Raw genomic sequence first — 19,825 nt, 5'->3', positions numbered from 1 at the left:
GTTTTTCAGCTCCATCAATTCACTTATATTCCTTTCTAATTTGTCCATTCTCATTAGCGTTTTGTCAAATCTTTTTTCAAGGTTCTTCGTTTCTTTGCATTGGGTCAGAACATGTTCTTTTAGTTCACAGAAGTTTCTTACTACCCACCTTCTGATGGCTGATTCTGTCATTTCATCACACTTGTTCTCCATCCAACCTTGTTCCCTTGCTGGTGAGGAGTTGTGATCCCTTGTAGGAGGAGAGGTGTTCTGTTTTCGGGTGTTTTCATCCCTTTTGCGCTGGTTTCTTCCCATTTTTATGGATTTGTCCACCTGTCATCTTTGTAGTTGCTGGCTTTCAGATTGAGTCTCTGAGGGGATGTTCTGTTTGTTGATAATGAGGTTATTCCTGTTTCTTAGTTTTCCTTCTAACTGTCTGGCCCTTCTGCTGTTGGTCTCCTGAGGTCCACTCCAGGCCCTGCTTGCCTGGGGATCACCTGCAGCAGCCTCTTCACTTTCACTTGGAGCTGCAATCCTGAGCTGTTAGTAAGTGGCCATCTTGGATCCACCCACCCCGGACTGTTTCTTCAGGGAGCTTTCTTTTTGGGATGATAAAAATCTTCAAAACTGAGATTATGATGATAGTCACACTACCCTGTAAATATTCCAAAACCATTGAATTGTATACTTTAAATGAGTGGATTTTACACATGTAATTTATCCCAATAATTGTGTTAATTAAAAAAATTAATTAGCCATCATAGTGTGAGTCTTGTTTTGGACTTTTTGTTTTAGACAAATGATATATTTCATTTTATATGTCATTTTATATATTCAAATTATATATATTATGTATCTCCCTCCATATATATGTGTGTGTGTATATATATATGTGTGTGTGTGTGTGTGTGTGTGTATAAATTCACTGCACATTTACTTAGTTCCTACTGTATGTAGACATTCTAGGTAAAGGAAACTAAAAGATGAGATCCTTCATCAGAATTTTACAAAGTAGTAAGGGAGAGAGCTACCTATACAAATCATTTCAGTGCAATGTGATAAATATTAGTGGACATGGGAATAAATGAGAGGTAGACACATGGGAATAGATGAGAGGAATTTTGCTTCAGCCTGATGGCAATGAATGGGGTGACCAGATTATCCTGTTCAAGCTACCACCATCTTTCACTTGGATAACAGCAACAGGCTCCTAATTTAGTTACGTTTCTAACTTTGCCCTACTAACAATCTATTCTTTTTTAAAAAAAAAATCGGTTTCATTGAGATATAATAATTCAAGTACAATTTGCCCATTTAAAGTGCATAAATCAATGGCTTTGTTATATTCACCAAGTAGTGTATCTAACACCACAATTTTAGAACATTTTAATTATGCCAGAAATGTTCTAACCATAGTCCTCCAAACTTCATTCCCCCTAGCCCTAGGCAACCACTAATCTGTCTTCTGTTCTTATGGATTTGCCTATTGTGGAGAGTTTATATAAATGTATTCATATGACATGTGTTTCTCTGTGGCCGATTTCTTTCACTTAGGTAATGCTTTTGAGGTTCACACATGTTGAAGCATGTCTTACCACTTTATCTTTAATGCCTAATAGTCCATTGTGTGCATAGATGACATTTTATGTGTCCATTCATCAGATGATGAGTATTTGGGTTGTTTCCACTTTTGGGTATTATGATTTAATGATGTATGAATATTTGTGTAAAGATTTTTTTTTTTTGCTACTCTTAGGTACATACTTAGAAGTAGATTGCTAAATCATATGGTAACTCTGTTTACCATTTGAGGAACTGCTAGGTTGTTTCCATTGTGGCTGCACCATTTTATGTTCCCACCAGCAGTGAATGAGGGTTCCAGTTTCTCCATTGCCCAGCCAACACTTGTTATTACCTCTCTTTTTCAATTATTACCACACTACTGGGTATTAAGTGGTATTTAATTGGGGTTTTAATTAACATGTCTCTGATTGATAATGATGTTAAGGATCTTCTCATGTACTTTTTGGCCACTGTGTACCTTCTTGGGAAAAATGTCTATTCAAATCCCTTGCTCATTTTTAAATTGAGTTGTAAAAGTTCTTTATATATGCTGAATACAAGTCCTTTATCACCTAAATGAAATACAAATATTTTCTTTCATTCTGTGGTCCTTTTGCTTCCTTGACAATGTTCTTTAATGTACCTAAGTATTAAATTTTGATAAAGCCCAATTTGTCTTGTTCTTTCATCTGTTACATGTCCTTTTGGGGTCATATATAAGAAACCCTTGCCATATCCAATGTCAGAATTTACCAGTATACTTTTTTCAAAGAGTTTTATAGTTTAGCTCTTATGTTTCAACCTCAATGAGTGTTGAGTTAATTTCTGTAAATAGAGTGAAGTAGAAGTCCAACTTTGTTTCATTTTTATTTGGATATCCAGTTGTTCCAGTACCATTTACTGAAAAGACTATTTTCTCCTCTGTTCAATTGTCTTGCCACCCTAACTGAAGATCAATTGCCTATAAACATGAGGGCTTATTTCTGTACACTCAATTCCATTCCATATATCTATACATCTAGAACAATCTATTCTTCACGCTACAGAGTCCTCTTAAAATATATAAAGAAAAAGATTATGCCATGCCCACGCTTGATGTCCTGAGGACTTATCATTGCACCTAAAATAAAATACAAGTCCCACAAGTTCTTACATGATCTAGTCCCTGCCAATCTCTCCATCCCTTGTCCTCCACTTTTGGAGACCTAGCCCCAAAGACCTCCTTTCTCTTCCTTAAGACCCTTGCACCAGCCTTTCTCAATGCCCATAATAGCTCTCTCAGTTATATCTGTGGCATCTGTTTTTAACATTCAGGCATCATCTCAATTCTACCTCAGAAAAAACCACAACATGTTTTATCTCTTCATAGAAATTATTACTTTCTGAAATTATTTTGTTTACTTGCTTCTTGGCTTATTTGTTTATTGTCTACCTCCCCAGTCGAATGCAAATCTCATATGAGCAAGGATCTTGTTCAAGATTTCAAACAGTCTTGCATATAGTAGGTGTTCAATGAATATGCATTAAATTGTATAAATACATAATGATTGAATGAGTTAGAGAAGTCATTCTGGAGTAGGTGGTACTGGAGATGAGTCTAAAGGAAACCTAAACAAGACTCCTTGTTATCTCTATAATAATTATGTCCTGAATCAGACCATTTAAAACATCCTGCAAAAATAAGGTCTACAGTTGGTAAAAAGCAACGTCAATGAAGTTAATAAATACTATACTTAATAACATGTTAAAACATACATTGCTAAACTGGAGATTCAGAACCAGGCAAAGCCCATTTAATAATGGAAACAAAAATAATAAAGTGCCATTTCTCCTTAGCCTGCTTTACCCTATCCTGAGCCCACAATTTCTCTGCTTGTAGTTTTTCAGCTGCATATTTGTGAATCATGTCAAATGGAATCTGGGCTGAACTGTGGTGCCAGCTTTGAGGCATTCCCTGCTACTGAGACCAGCTGTCACATGAGGAAAATGCAGCCCTCTTCCAACTGGCACAAAACAATGCCTAACAGCTAGATTGGGTGACACTCCCACAATGGTAGCTGGACCCTGCTTGCGTTTGTAATTTTTTTAACCTCACTGGCCCCACCTTATTGGAAAATGACACGGTATTTGCCCTCCTGCCTTAGCTCCTCTCGGCAATTATATCCAGCATGTTTATGCTATTTGCCAACATTGATCATTAGTAGGAAAACAGCAGCAGCAATAGCATGGAGGGCAGGGACTATGGAGTCACAAATTTGGATACAAATCCCACCTCTGCCACTTACCAAATATGTGACTCTGGGCAAAGTACTTAACTCTGATGAAATAAAGAATATTATCTCTTATCTAAGTCATTGGGATAAATTATTCATTCATTCAAGTAATACGTATAGAGTGCCTATTATAAAAATAATGGTTGCCATGTATTGAGAGCATAGCATGGGACAACCAATGTTCATTTATTCTCAAGACACTTCAAGAGCTAGGCCCTATTATTACCATGAGGAGACAGACATTCAGAGACATGAAATAAATGTCCAAAGTCACATGGTTAAAGTGACAGAGACAGAATTGAAACCTAGGATTGCCTGAATCTAGTCTTTATTCTTAAGAATGACTCTCCACAAGGGCTGGGATTTTTCCAGGTTTTGTGCTCTGCTAACTTCGCAGCACCAAGAATTAGCAATTAGTATCTGCTTATCAGGTTGCTCCAACACAAAATGGATATTCTATAAGTCTATGCTGAAGTAATTCACAGACAGTCTCCATTGCTATATAGCAGCCACTATGCTAGACTCAGAATACCATCACACACAGCAAAGGCTAAGTCCCTGCCCTCATGTAGTTCATAGTCTGGTGGGAATCAAATGAGACCACAGCTGTCAATCACGTAGCACATAATACATGCACATCTTAACTTCTAGTGCTACCATTTTGATAAGACATTATTCTTTCTTTCCTCAACTCAGACTCAAATATCTATCTTCTCAATATACAATGAGATCATTATTGTTTGATAATTCATAATATTGCAATCTTTACCTTTGGGAGCTATTATTATTTTTCTCACTCATTTTTCTTTTAAAAGGTATGTCCTGAACATATACTCCAAGTTAAAAAATACCAGTTCTACAAAATCCAGAAAAATCTGTCAGAGAACCCAGCCTTGTTCAGCTGACCATTTGCTTCCACTACGCCTTTAGCTCCAGCAGAAGGGCAAGGTGAAAGGTACACCTGATATCCATCAACCTTGCCCTGGCATGGAGTGCCTTTCAGAAAGTTCAAGCAGAACTGACCTGCTCATAGTTATTTTATTCTCACCTAGAAGGTGACATAGCAACAAGGGACATGGCTGGAAACAAGAAGCATAAGATTGGGTGGCATGAGCATAAATAGCTGAGAACAGAAAGAGAGTACGTTGGGCTTTAAAGTAAGTGAAATTTGTTTTCAGCACCCTGCATCCTCCTTTCCACAGTCAATCATCAAAGGGCTAGCCCGGAGAAGCAGGTGTAGGCTTGCCATGTGTGGCCACAGAGAGCAGAAGCAGGAGTTTCCACAGATAAGCAGAACTTTCAAATAACAAGAAATAAGCTATTAATAAGTGAGGCAATGAGAGACCTGACCAATGGATGACACGTCACTGGCATATTTGTATAAGGATTGTAGTACTTTGTGGTTACCTGGTCTTTCTAGAAGATTCTATTGTTCCTTCTATCTCACAGATATGTTTCCTGAAGAAGCTAATGTTCTCACAACTTTCTTTATCTTCTTATACCTGTAAGGTTGGTCGTTCACCAGGCACATCCTTGCCCTTCTTTTATATCCACATCAAAATGCTGCCTATCATGTAACCCTCTCTCAGTATCCCATTACAGAACTTTCAAAATAACACAAGCCATGGTTAGCTGTCATGTGCATTCTCTCTTTTTAGAAAATATTTACATTTCAACAAGCTTTTCCCCAGCTAAGGGGAAGCACAAAATGTCTTTCTTTACTAGGAGTGGAAGCAGAGTATCAAGGAAGGAAAAGAGGCTGGGGTACCATGCATTTGTTTATCTATTTAAAAATTTTGCTGCAAGGCCAACATTGCATGGAGGTAAGGATAAACAGCTTCCTAGCCATTGACAGGAAAACAGAAAGATAATGAGAAAATTTGAAGCTTTTTCTTATGTAGTTTGTCAAATTATTTTCTGCCTGAGTCGTTTTTTGGGGGCTTTTAAACTGTAGTCACTTGCCACATAATGATTTTTGTGGTCAGTAACAGACCACATATAAACTGGTAGTCCCCAAATAGTATATTTTTATGTACCTTTTCTACATATAGATGTGTTTAGCTACAGAAATACTTATCATTGTGTTACAATTGCCTACAGTATTCAGGACAGTCAGATGCTATACAAGTTTGTAGCCTAGGAACAATAGGCTATACCACATAGTGTTGGTGTGTACTAGGCTATCCCAAGCCTGCACAACAACAAAAGTCACCTAACAATACATTTTTCAGAAAGTATCCCGTCTTTATGGGACACATGACTGCATATTCTGTGATTTTTGATACTAATTACCACAAACCAGAATTCCTGCCAAATTAGGTTATAAAATATTGTTATGTAAATATTTATATTTGCAACATATTTTACAACAAATCATTGAGACAATTATTTTTCTTCTCCAGTCTTAAGGATAACTGACATTCAAAGAAGTGAATTAACTTGCCCAAAGTCAGTTGATCAGAGGTAGAATTTGAAACCAAGGAGTCTGTTTCTAAAGCTTAACCTACTAAGACATGGTTGCAATAAGCAGAATTTTAAGGGGGCCCTCAAGATTCCCAGGCCTTGGCGGACAAACACCTTCTCCTGGTTATTCCATCAAACCCGAATCTAGGTGCTGCTACAAAGGGATTTTGCAAATGTAAACAAGTTCCCAAATCAGTTGACCTTGATATAGGGAGATTATGCCTGTGAGTCTGATCAAATGACAGGAATCCTTTAAAAGCAGGGAGTTTTCTCTAGCTGATCACAAAGAGACAATTGATGCACCCTTGCTCCACTGGAAGAAAGCAAACGTGCATATTGTGAACAGCCAGTGGGGCCACCTGGAAAGGAACTGTAGCTAACAGCCAGCAAGAAAACCAGGGCCTCCGTCCTGCAACCACAGAGACTGAATTCTGCCAACAACTTAAATGAGCTTGAATGAGAACCCTGGGCTCCCCATGAGAACTCATCCCAGCTGACCCTGTTTGAGCCTTGTGAGACCTAAGCAGAATCCAGTAAAGCCAACATCAGACATCTGACCTGCAGAAACAGAGATAATACATGATATTGTTTCAGGCTGCTAAGTGTGTATAATTTGTTAGGCGGCCCTAGAAAACTAATTCAATTTTCATTGTAGAGATTTAGAAAATACCAAAGAGTTAAGTAGAAGAAAATAAATATCACCCATAATCCCACCACTCAAAGGTAACTGCGCTGACATTTTGGGTGTATTTGTTTCTAGTATTTACAAATTCACGTTCAAAATTAGTAACAAACTCTTAATAAATTTTGTTTTCTCTCTCTTGTTCGTTAACACTCTGACAAGAGTATTTTTCATATCATCAAGTATTCTTTAGAAATCTAACTTTAAGTAATTACTATAAACACTTAATCATGCCTTTTTGGAGGCATTTAGATTTTTATATTTCTTTTTTAATCAACCTCATTTGGATGATTACTATTTATATAAAACTCTAAGTTTATCTCTTCAGTCTTTAAGACAGGCTTCTGGAAGTGCTAGTAATGAATGAAAGTTTTAAAATTCCTCTAAGGCCTTGACACAGATTGTCAATTTGTTTTCAGAAGTGTTGCAGGAATACTGGCCTACCAGCAGTAGGAAAGTTACCAGCTCACCTGGGAATTTTACCCCAGTGCTTTTACCCCACTGTGTATTGTTGCTTTCAAGAAATTGTGGCAAACTGTGGCATCTCTTTTTTGTTACCTGTTGTTTCATCTGTGTTTCCTTCATTACTAGTGAGATGATCATTTATCTATACCTTTATTAGCCATTTTGCTTCTAGTATGAATTATTTCTTCGCAATTGTTACCTTTTCTTTTCTCTTGGTATACCAGTGCCTTTTTTAGTTAATTGACAAAAATTCTTCATATATTTATGATGTTAACAAAATATTTCTGGCAAATATTTTCCTGATTGTAATTTTCTTTGCTGTTTAAATTATCACCTACAGTAGCTTTTGCCCTTCTGTATATCATCTAATAGCTTTGTGCATGCTTCTATTGATTTTATTTTTAATAATGTTTGCCTACCACAGAATCAAATAGTGACATGTATTTTCTTCTGTATCTAAACTATTCTCCTTTTTACTGTTAGTGTAATTGTGATCCATCCCATATGAAGAAAGGCTTCTCGTCCAGTGACGGGGCACCTGCAGGAGGACAGAATGAAAAATGACTATCATGAAGGCATGAACTGTACCTTGTTCAGGTCTCCTCCATCATCCCCAGCACAGACATCTGCATAAATGTCCCTTGAATTTAAGTGGATTGGATGGATTCAAATGGAATCTCAGAAGCACCAATGAGTCATGCACAAAAGACCCGAGGACCCTGATATGGATAAACATGCTTGGGTCTGATCATATGTCCACAGAAAGCTCACTGAATTGCAATGGGAGGAAACAGCTTTAACAAATACGTTTATTTCAGCTCTCCCAACTCTGTGGCAGATGCTTCTGGTTCCAGACCTCTTCCCTCCTGCCAAATTTGTCAGACGAATCTGCAGACATGAGGGTCTGTTGCCATTTTCGGGATCAAAAAGTGCACTTCCACCTGCTGTCATATGTCTGATCCTAAATAGGCACCAGGCGACTGGATGTGACAGACATCATACCCAACACAAAAACCATTTCCAATCACCTGAGAACTATCCACCCTAACTATCCCTTCACCTCATGTTCAAACTAGATAGCATCTGGTGCTCAACTCAGGATAAATCTCTCCTCCAGTGTCTTTTTTTCAGGTCACATATAATTCTAACCAAGTGTAGGTATATTGCTAATGAAACAGCACAAGCAAACACCATTAAAAAGGGGAAAGCTATTGAAAATGTATTAACCAGTGGCCCCTTGGTAGTTCATTTGTAATTTATTAGCCTAATTCGGACCATGTAACTTCCTGAGAGCCAATGTTCTTAGATAATATCGATTGAGGCTAGTCCTATTGTGAGAGAGTGAATGCAGGCCTAATACACAGCTTTCTAAGTAAAGGACATCATACCTGCATGGTAGAAAGTTACTGAGAGCCACACTCTTTCCCTCAGTGAGATCCTTCCTACTCCTATATTCAACTCTCTGAAAATGTTTATGATGCCTCTTCCATTAAAATATTACCTTAGAATAATGTTCTAGTTACCACCCAAAAACTCAGCGGTATAAAACAACCATCGTCTCACACTTTTACACAGTTGGTGGGAGTGTAAATTAGTTCAACCATTGTGGAAGACAGTGTGGCGATTCCTCAAGGACCTAGAAATAGAAATTCTATTTGACCCAGCAATCCCATTACTGGGTATATCTCCAAAGGATTATAAATCGTTCTACTATAAGGACACATGCACATGAATGTTCATTGCAGCACTGTTTACAATAGCAAAGACCTGGAACCAACCCAAATACCCATCAATGATAGACTGGACAGGGAAAATGTGGCACATATACACCATGGAATATTATGAAGCCATCAAAAACGACGAGTTTGTGTCCTTTGTAGGGACATGGATGAAGCTGGAAACCGTCATTCTCAGCAAACTGACACAAGAACAGAAAATCAAACACCACATGTTCTCACTCATAGGCGGGTGTTGAACAATGAGAACACATGGACACAGGGAGGGGAGCATCACACACTGGAGTCTGTTGGGGGGAAATGGGGGAGGGACAGGGGGGTGGGGAGCTGGGGAGAGATAGCATGGGGAGAAATGCCAGATATAGGTGAAGGGGAGGAAGGCAGCAAATCACACTGCCATGTGTGTACCTATGCAACAATCTTGCATGTGCTTCACATGTACCCCCAAACCTAAAATGCAATAAAAAAAAACCATTGAATCATGGTCTTGGATTCTGTGGGTCAGGAATTCAGCCACGACAGAATGAGTGCAGTTTGTCTCTGCTCTGTTATGTCTGAAAATTCAGCTGAGAAGACTGGAATGGCTAGGGGTGACTCCGATATTGGGGCCTGAAATTATCTGGAGGCTTCTTCACCCACATGCCTTGCGCCTGGACTAGAATGACCTTTTGCTCTCTTCCACTTGGGCTAGAATGACCTCTCTCTCTCTGTGTGTGTGCACATGTGTGTGTGTGTGTCTCTACACACACACACACACACACACACACACAGACACATATAGCTTCAGAGCTTTCCATGTGACCTCTCAGCATGGCATACCCATATCCCACATGGAAGCCTCAAAACAACTTGACTCCTTATATGGTAGCTCAGGGCTCCAAGAGCAAGAATCTCAATGGACAAGATAGCAGATGCATGGTCATCTATGACACAGCCTTGAAAGCCACATAACATTACTTCCACAATACTCTTGAGGCCAAAGTTCATCCACATTCAAGGACGACGACCTAGACCTCATCTCCTGATGGAAGGAGTATCAGAAGAAATTATTGCTATGTTTAAAAGCTGAGACAGAGGCAATCTCTGAGCCAAAGATTCAAGAGTCAGCAGTTCATTTAGGTGGTGGTCCCAGGAAGCACTAGTAAGGACTGGAGAAGTGAGGGAGGAAGGGAAAAAAGCCAATTCAAGGTGAATTAACCAGCAGGTTTGCACTGCGGATAACTGGTGCTCAATGCCACTGGAAGCTATGTGATGCAGTGTAGAATATGCCCATTAGTTATCAACTAAGAGGCAAAGTAGCAGAGCTATTTATCTACCACCTCTTCACAGTCATTGGTTGGGAATGATTTGAGGAAAGGGTGGTAACTCTCTGACACTTTCAGAAGATTCCCATTACTGGAGAAATCCCTCAGGAAGAAGCAGGTGCTCAAAGTTGGAAACTGTGAGGCTGGCATGCACAGTAATGTTGAGAGTGGAGTAGGTATGTTTTGGCACCAACAGCATCTGCTCTGAACTTTCATCACATCTTAATTATAGTGCCAATCATCTAGACTTGGAATTCAGATGGGTCAGAGTAACTCCTCCCCTAAACTGTGAATTGCATGTGGGCACAATTTCTGTGTCTTTTTCACCTTTGTATCATTAGCACCTAGGTTGGAACCTTGCATATAGGAAGTCTCCCAAAGTTATGAATAACAGAACAAAATAAAGAATGCCTCCATGTCTTTAACACAAATCTCCCTCCCAATAAATTTCCCCATCTTTCTTGCTATCTAATTTTTTACCACTGTGGACACCTTACAGTTTGTGAATATATAGTCTATTTCTTTTCCATACTATGCTGCAAAATCTAAAGACTGCTTCTCCTGTATTTACTTGCTCAATAAGTCACCAAGACAGGAACTCTTGACTCATCTTTGACTTCTTTCTCCCCTAGAACCTTCCACATGCATATTTTGTTATATCTATATTGGAAAGGTCATTTCATTCCCCTCTTTTGCCATTTATCTCTGTTACTGCCCCTAGACCAAATGCATATTGTCTCTTGTCAGACTATTGCTATAACAGTCTGACTCGTCTTCTTCCCTCAACTGCACCCTGGAAATCAAATGCATTTCTGAGCATTCATTAGGTTATAATCTTCAAGTTGTTTCAATACAGATTGAAAATATATTTCTTATATTTTAATTCTTAGGCAATATAAAGAAAGACAATTAGGTTTTCAAATTTATTCTCCATTTTATCTATAAAGCTGATTTATACACCTTTCTAAATTCATCTCCATCTGACAAATGTTCAACTCTTGCATGAGGAACAGTAGATGACACTTTCAGTATAAGAAAAACCTCCACCACTAACCTTAGTCATTAATGACTCCAGCCCTAATCAAAAGCACCCTATTTTGGTACCCTGTTTCCTCAATTATAAGGCACCATGAATTGTATAATCCATCACTGATTTGTCACTACATCGTGATAGACTTAAAAGACACTAAATGGCCCACGTAAATTTTAGAAATATTTAAATGTGGAAAAACTCCACAAAACTATGCACCTTATAATGTTGAAAATATAGTCACTGCTTCTTCTTCTGTGTTCCCAGAATACTTTTATGGCTGGCCATATCTCCCACTAGAATTTTTCTTCATGCTCTGAGAAGTCCAGACTTCTAAATGAAATGTCTTCAAATGTCTCTATATATGCTCAGTATCACAGAATATTATGGGTTAATAATAAACAGATACCCAGCACAGCTCTCAGTTTACTGAGAACAAATGATTATGGTCAAAAGCTTGAAGCCAGTCTATAATTGTGAAACAGATTGGTCTACTGGACAGGCGTTCCCAGGAAGAGGCCAGTCTGGGAGAAGGGACAACGAAGGCCCCTGACAGAAAAGAACCCTGAGGAGGCATCAGGCAGACTGGTTCAGACCAAACACCACCTGAGAGTCTGGCTCTCACCAAGAGAGTCTGGCAATGCATTTTTTATCCCACTACTCACCTTTGCTCTCTTGTAAGATAAGAACTATAATATAAAGAAAAAAAAAAAACTAAATAACTAGCCATCCAACAACCATAGAAGTCACTCTGAAGGAGTGATTATAAAAAGGGGTACATCTTTTTTCTAGTAGCTGAAGGGGACAAAAGCAGCTACAGTCAATGGCTTAGAGCAATAAGATTGTTGCCAGGTAGTGCTCTGATAGACAGGGTCAATGATACAATGGAAGTTAGCAGTGGTTTGAACAGTAGAAAGAAAAGTGTAGGCAGCTGAATAAATAATAACCAATAGAAAAGGATGTCAAAAGTGAGCACACCACAGTACAGGGTGTACCTATGTAAATATGACACATGTGTCCAGGTAGACAAGCCCATAGGTAAACCAATTACACTGTACTGCAACCCTATCAACCCATATCTCTCCTCATATTCTCTCTCTCTCTCTCTCTGTCCCCCTCTCTATCCTGACACACATGCAAAGGAAAAACACTGTCACCTACTGGGTCAAATCTTGTGGAGCTTCTGACAATGAGCAACGATAGAATCCAGAGAGGCTCAGACACGGAGGGAAAGGGGAAGAGAAAAGAGGAAGGCTTGAGAGTGAAGGAAAGCTTTTCAGGCAGTATGGTGAACATTTTGAGAGACTGGAAATTGAAAACAGGATAGAGAAAAGGGAAAGAACTTTTTAGGCAGCACTTGCCAACGAAAACATTATTATTACTGTGGAGAACAGTAAGAGGGATCAAAAACAGAAGAATGTGAAAATGTTTGTGAGTTAGGCTTACTCATACTCATGTAATTGTTACATGTAAAGTAAAAGATTTATAGTAAAGATTAGAATTACTCTTATTTGTATATTTTAGTTCAGCTAGTGTATTATTTTAGTTCTAGAATTTTCATTTGGCTCTTACATATATTGTCTATTTATCTGCTAAGAATTTCCATCTTCTCATTTCAGAGTATATTTTCTGTGACCTCATTAATAATAGTTAGACCAGCTGCTTTAAAGTCCTTGTCTGCCAATTCTGACATCTGAAATATTTTTGGGTTTGCCTCTGTTGATTGTCATTTCTCTTGAAAATGGGCCACATATTCTTATTCTTTTAACGTCATGTCATTTTGAATTGTATTCTGGGCATTGTAATGTAAGTTGTAGAAACTGGGTTCTGTTACATTTCTCCAAAACTTGTTGACATTTTTGGTTTATTTGTTTCAGGAGACAATTTACCCGGCAGGAATCCAATTTCAAACTGTGCCCACTGGGCCTCAGCTCAAATTTGTTTAGTTCTTTCACTCCTTAACTGAGCAGTCTGCAGTCTGACAGGTACGTGTGTGGTTCAGGGATCAGCCAGAGAACAGGAAGAGTTTATACACAGGCTTTAGATCCCCTCTCTGAATCTCTTATTTCCAGAATCTTAGCCTCACTTCATGACTGTAGTTGCCTGGAACTCTGTCCTTGGGTTCTTCAGGCTAGTAAGGCTAAAGACTTTCTATCAAAGTTTTAGATGCCACATGGGACACCAACTTGGCCTGCACTCAGGCTAAAAGTCATATAAACAGGAAACTTAGCCTATGCTACTAGTCCTTTTTTTTCTAAGGTTCTATCACCCTCTGGAATCTGTGTGCTTTTGTTTAATCCCCATATTCTTCAGGTAGTTAGCTAAAATATTTTTCCAGAGTTTATAGTTGTTATTAGCAATGGGATAGATCTATTAGGAGCTCGCTTTCCCACGTTGAACTTAACAGAAAATGGATTAAACATAATCCATTCATTTACATTCATTTACAAAGAAACATCTTTGTAAAACCATATTGACAAGTCCTCATAAGCCAGATTTGTTTTATTTTTGAGACAGAGTCTCACTCTGTCACCCAGGCCAGAGCGCAGTGGCGTGATCTCGATTCATTGCAACTTCTGCCTCCCAGGTTCAAGCAATTCTCCTGTCTCAGCCTCCTGAGTAGCTGGGACTACAGGCACATGCCACCATACCCAAGCCAGAATACTTTTATCTAACAGATGTCCAGACAAATTCTTCAACTTAGTATGGGTGGAAACTTAAACCCAAATTACAATGAAGGCTCAAAAAAGTTTCTCGAAATACATTAGTTTTTCTCTTAATAATAAAAATGTAAACAAATCCCAATTAATGAATTTAGTGATGGAATTAAGAGAAAATGAAAACCATCATAGGAACAGAACACTAAGTGTCAGATACTGTGCTAGACCCCAGCAAGGTATTTGCTTGTGTCATTATGCTAATGAACAAGAGCTCATTGTGTCATTACAGACATACTCTGCCTACTACTTTCACAGTTGAGGTTTTTCTGATAGAATTGCTCTTGTTTCTTTAATATTCAAATGTATAGAGCTTACTTATCTCTCAACATTATGTTTTTCACTATTGTTTAAATATGGAAATGTTACACTTAAAGCCTAATATTCAATACAACATTGCTAACTACACAACGGATGAAGAAAACTCTCAAGTCCATTTCAAACCACAGATAGTGGAACACCAGAGTCACATTTTTATTTTTTAGTATGCTGATTGTCATCAAAGGGAAAGTTGCTAGTGCAAAGAGGCATCAGATATCATGTCACTGTACACAAATCTTCTGTTTGCTAACCATACATTTTACATCCTAAATGATAACTTGTTACCTATATATGACTGTCTTTGTGTTTATATTTCAGGAAATTATTTGAGAGTTCAGGGTTGATGAATAATGCACTGTAATGTTTCCCATTTAAAATAATTGGAAATATGCTCTAGGCTATTTTTTCGTGTAGAACATCTGATTTTTTAAGAACAGGTTAGCGATCTGACATTTAGCAGGAGATGCTTGTGTTTATAAGAAAATGAAGGGCACTCAATATTAAAAACAACATTGTCCACTTTCCAAATGTATACGTAAAACATGTACAAGATATTAACAGATATCCTAAACATCTCCTCATTGGTCTTGAAAAAGCCCTAAAACTGAGGTACTACAGAGTGCAGTCCATACACAGCAGAGACACATTCATACAGTTACATATGCACAAGGGCGTGCCATCTATCACTCAGCTTAGCATATGAGTATCAGAAAATCCTCAAGATTTTTAGACCTGATATGTGTTTATCTAAGACGAATTTCTATTATTAAACAGAATGCTTAGCCTCTTTGTCAGAAACACTTGCCTTTGTGTTACCTGCATATGGGCTGCATTCAGGCTTCGTAAGGCCTTTCCTCTGTAACAACCTGGCTGACGTTTTTGTGCTATCTGTCTGGATCATAGAAACATTTGAGTTTGAGACTTTAGATGTAAGATCTGAAAGCAGAGAGATGGGGGTGAGAACGTTACCTCAGATTAGAGGGATCAGTTTCTCTTTACGCTCTGCTGTCTTCTCCTGCTAAAGACTTCACAGCCTTCCCTTTCTCAAACAGTGCTTACCCATGATAAGGATGTGCATCTCTTTTACTATTTGATAGGGTAAAACATTTTTCAAAGGAGAAGGAATATAAAAACAAAAAGATCAAACCGTGTATGTAAATTGGAAGTGAACAGGATTTTTGAAAAACAAGCTATAACTAAAAAACAGTATCCTTTATTCCTTCTCACCCTTCCCTGACCCTGTCAGATATAAACAAACTCCCACAAAGCCTCCTGCTTAGAAATACAAAAAAGAGAAATTCAAGCTTCTCTCCATGAATCAATTCAAGTATAACACAGTTTATTCTAATAGCACCTTCCTGAGATACTTTTGATGAGACACTTGAAAGTTGTGCTCCCTGGGACATTTGCCTCCAGGTGATCCCCCTCGCTCAGCTGGTGGTGATGGTCACATTGTGTTCAATGGAAGAATGAAGGAATCCCACTTAGCTTCCTCACAGGATTTGAACACAGCCATAGCAAGAACTGGCCTGCCATAGCACACCTTGGGCCAACAACATATGTAACCATAAATTTCAGGATTGGAGAACTGGTTAGAGAATAGACTGATTAAGTAATACTGTGAGGTGGTCAATTTAATTTATCCTTTCTTGTTAGTTTGTTTGCTTTGAGATGGAGTCTTGCTCTCACCAAGTCTGGAATGCAGTGATACAGTCTTGGCTAACTGTAACTTCTGCCTCCTGGGTTCAAGCAGTTCTTATGCCTCAGCCTCCCAAGTGGCTGGGATTTCAAACATACACCACCACACCCTAAATCTTCTATATTTAGCAGAGACGGGGTTTCAGCATGTTGGCCAGGCTTGTCTTGAACTCCTGACCTCAAGTGATCAGTTCATCTCAGCCTCCTAAAGTGCTGGAATTACAGGTGGGAGCCACCTCCCAGACCAGTCAATTTATCCTTAAAGTCAGAGCTGGAATGAATTGGATCTGAGGCCAAAGTAATTTATATTCATTATGATAATGTACCTGTTAAGCACAGTTAAGTGCTTTCATTCATTACCTCATTTAAAGGGCCTGCTCTATCTCCTAATTGCTACAGAGTCTTTCTAATCTAAAAATGCTTATGAATGTTTACACACAAAGATGTTCTGTGCAGTGCTCTTTATAAAAGAAAATAACTGAAAATAACCTAATTGTTCAACTTTAAGGAAATGAACATGTTACGATACATTCATGCAATGCCATAAAGAAATCATGGTAGGGTTCCCCACACACCAGGGAATGGTAAAGTTCTTATGAAACGGTGCTCTTAACAATATAAAAAAATGCATAGAAAACATTGAAGTGTTTTTAGTAGCAGAGTGATGGGATTGGATTTGCATTTTAAAACAATGACTTTATTCTCTTTATAGTTCCTTGTTCCTTCCACATTTTCTACAATAAAGATGTGATATTTTTAATTTTTTTTTTTTTTTGAGATGGAGTCTTGCTGTGTCACCCAGGCTGCAGTGCAGTGGTACTGTCTTGGCTCACTGCAACCTCCACGTCCCAGGTTCAAGTGATTCTCCTGCCTTATCCTCCTGAGTAGCTGGGGTTACAGACATGAGCCACCACACCCAGCTAATTTTTGTATTTTCAGTAGAGACAGGGTTTCACCATGTCAGTCAGGTTGGTCTCGATTTCCTGACCTCTTGATCTGCCTGCCTTGGCCTCCCAAAGTGCTGGGATTACAGGTGTGGGCCACCATGCCTGGCCAATAATTTTAATTTTTAAAAGTTAAAACCAAAACTGGATGAGAAATAATCTTGGAGTCCTTGTTTTGCAACCAATTTGACAACTCCTTAAAATAAGACCAAGCCAGGGAAAAACATCATGAGCAAACTTCAGAAGCTCTAAAAAAGGCACTGCAGGAGGTCTTAAACACCCCCTGGCTTGTGCCTTTCAACACAGAGAGTAAAGTTATTTTTATGGGGGAGACAAATGAGCCAAACAAAATATCTCTTGCACGCTTGTAAGTTACCGTTCAGGAAAATGCTAAATAAACTCCTATCTATGGAAGTGCTGGTCTAATGAGGAGATGGGAAAAGGCAGTTGACCTCCATCAACTCTGTTTCCTTTTCTGGAGCTATTGATGTCATTCAGTGACCCTTGTCTTCCTAGGAGACAAAGCCCCAGTGTCTGCCACATCCATTCAAAATTGAAAGCTCTAGGACATGATATATGGCAAAAAGCTCTCTGTGGTTCATCCAGGACCATCCAATTCTATTTATGGAATAGGTAGGGGTTGACTATATGATAGGATTTGGGTAGTTGGGAAGGCCACAGACACACCCCAATTCCCTTGACCTTCCTGCCACTATTACACACCTTATCAAGAACATAGGTTGTGTTCCTCTATATGATAGCTTCCAGAAGGCGAATATACTCAGATTAGTGTTAGTTGACACTGAGTCCTGAGATAATAGCTGCTAGGTGAGAAAAGCTGTCAGCATACAACGAGGACAAGCATAAGTCAGATTCCCCTAGGACACAAGAGGGCAGTGGAAAAAGAAAGCAACACTGCAAGAAATTACTGAAATTTGACAACCTTGGGCCCATTGGCCTCTGCCAATGGAAAAACAGAGGCTCTGAATTTGCTGTTGGCTTTGTTTCCTACTCACCCTATGACCTTGGACAAGATACTGTTGTGGGATCTTTCAGCTGTCAATTTTCTTCCTGGAAACCTCTGTGGCTGCTGGTGCCTTTGCCCAAGCTCTTGTCCTGCATCCAGGAGGAATGAAGTACACAGACAAGTGAAGGGTGAACAAGATGAAGATGAGCTTTATTAAGCGTTATAACAGCACAGAGGAGTTCAGCAGTGAGTAGCTCTCCTCTGTAGGCAGGTCATCTGTCAGGTATTTAGTTCTCAGCAGAGAGGAGGCCCTGGAGAGGGTAGCTCCTCTCTGCAACTGGTTGTCCCAATATCCTCTCAGCAGAGAAGCAGCTCTGGAGAGAGTGGCTCCTCTCTGCCAGCAGGTCATCTCTGCAGTTCTCAGCAGAGAGAGTAGCTCCTCTCTGCAGCTTGTCATCCCATCCTCTCCAGCTGTCAGTAAAGAGGGTATGTCTCTCTGCATCTGTTGATCCCATCATCTCTCTGTCCTCTTCATTCTCTGGCTATCCTCTGCTCTGCTCTGGCTGAGCCCAAGGCTTTTATGGACCTCGGAATGGAGGAAGTGCATGCTGATTGGCACATGGGTGGCCATGGGAAGGCCCAGAAGAAGCACCATGAGTACCTACTCCAGTCTGCAGGACAGGCAACCCAGCCCACAGTCATCAGGCTCTCCCTGGCCTGAAGTTAGGGCCTTACTGGGCATCCACCCTCTTCCATCTAGGACTCTGCCTTCTGCTGCCATTCAGGTCCTGGGGCTTGGCCTCGATCCTGCTCCAAGATAGAGTGGGCACCAGGAGAGAAGAGAAGCCAGACAGTGGAAGCTGATACTCTGCCTGCAGGGACAGGGGTGGGGGCCTTCTTGAGCCCCAGAGGGTGCAGATTACAGAGATGCCTGGGTCCTGTGTCTGGGATGGTGGTGCAGCTGCACCCAGGGAGCTTTGGTTCCACCAACTCAGAAGGTGTGGGGTTCCTGCTTGTCCCTGGCTCCTGCCTGCTCCATGAAGTAGGAGGCCCAGTTCTGCAGCTATGAGTCAGGTAGCTGTAGCTCACCCAGGAGAGCAGACACTGCCATTTCCTTCAAAAGGACAGGGAGGCTTGGATCCATAGCCATAGTTTGGGTGGCTGTAGCCCCCAGCCAGGAGGATGGACTCCTGCCTGCTCTATAGAGCAGGAGGCTTTGTCTGCAGCCAGTTTGGGTGGCTGCAGTGGCACCCAGGGAGCTCCATGGAATGCGTAGCCCCAGATGTACCTCGCTGCTGTAGGTGGGAGTTAGCAGCTGCTGCCATCAATACAAAGTCTCTCTAGCCTTAGTTTCCACACATACAAAAGGAGGATGATAATAACTAAGTCCTAGGATTGGCGTGGTGATTGGAGATACAATTTTAGTTTTTATTTACTTTTATTTTTTATATTTTTTGAGACAGGGTCTCACTTTGTCTCCCAGGCTGGAGTGCAGTGGTACAATCTTGGCTCATTGCCATCTCAGCCTCCTAGGCTCAAGCGATCCTCCCACCTCAGCCTCCCAAGTAGCTGGGACTACAGGCACACACCACCATGCTTAGCTAACTTTTATTTTTTGTAGAGATGGGGTCTCTGTTGCCCAGGCTGGTCTTGAACTCATAGCCTCAAGGGAACTGCCAGCTT

The sequence above is a fragment of the Cebus imitator genome, unplaced genomic scaffold (assembly GCF_001604975.1).
Source record: "Cebus imitator isolate Cc_AM_T3 unplaced genomic scaffold, Cebus_imitator-1.0 Scaffold126, whole genome shotgun sequence".
Classification (NCBI taxonomy): domain Eukaryota; kingdom Metazoa; phylum Chordata; class Mammalia; order Primates; family Cebidae; genus Cebus; species Cebus imitator.
This window is presented reverse-complemented; position numbering follows the sequence as displayed.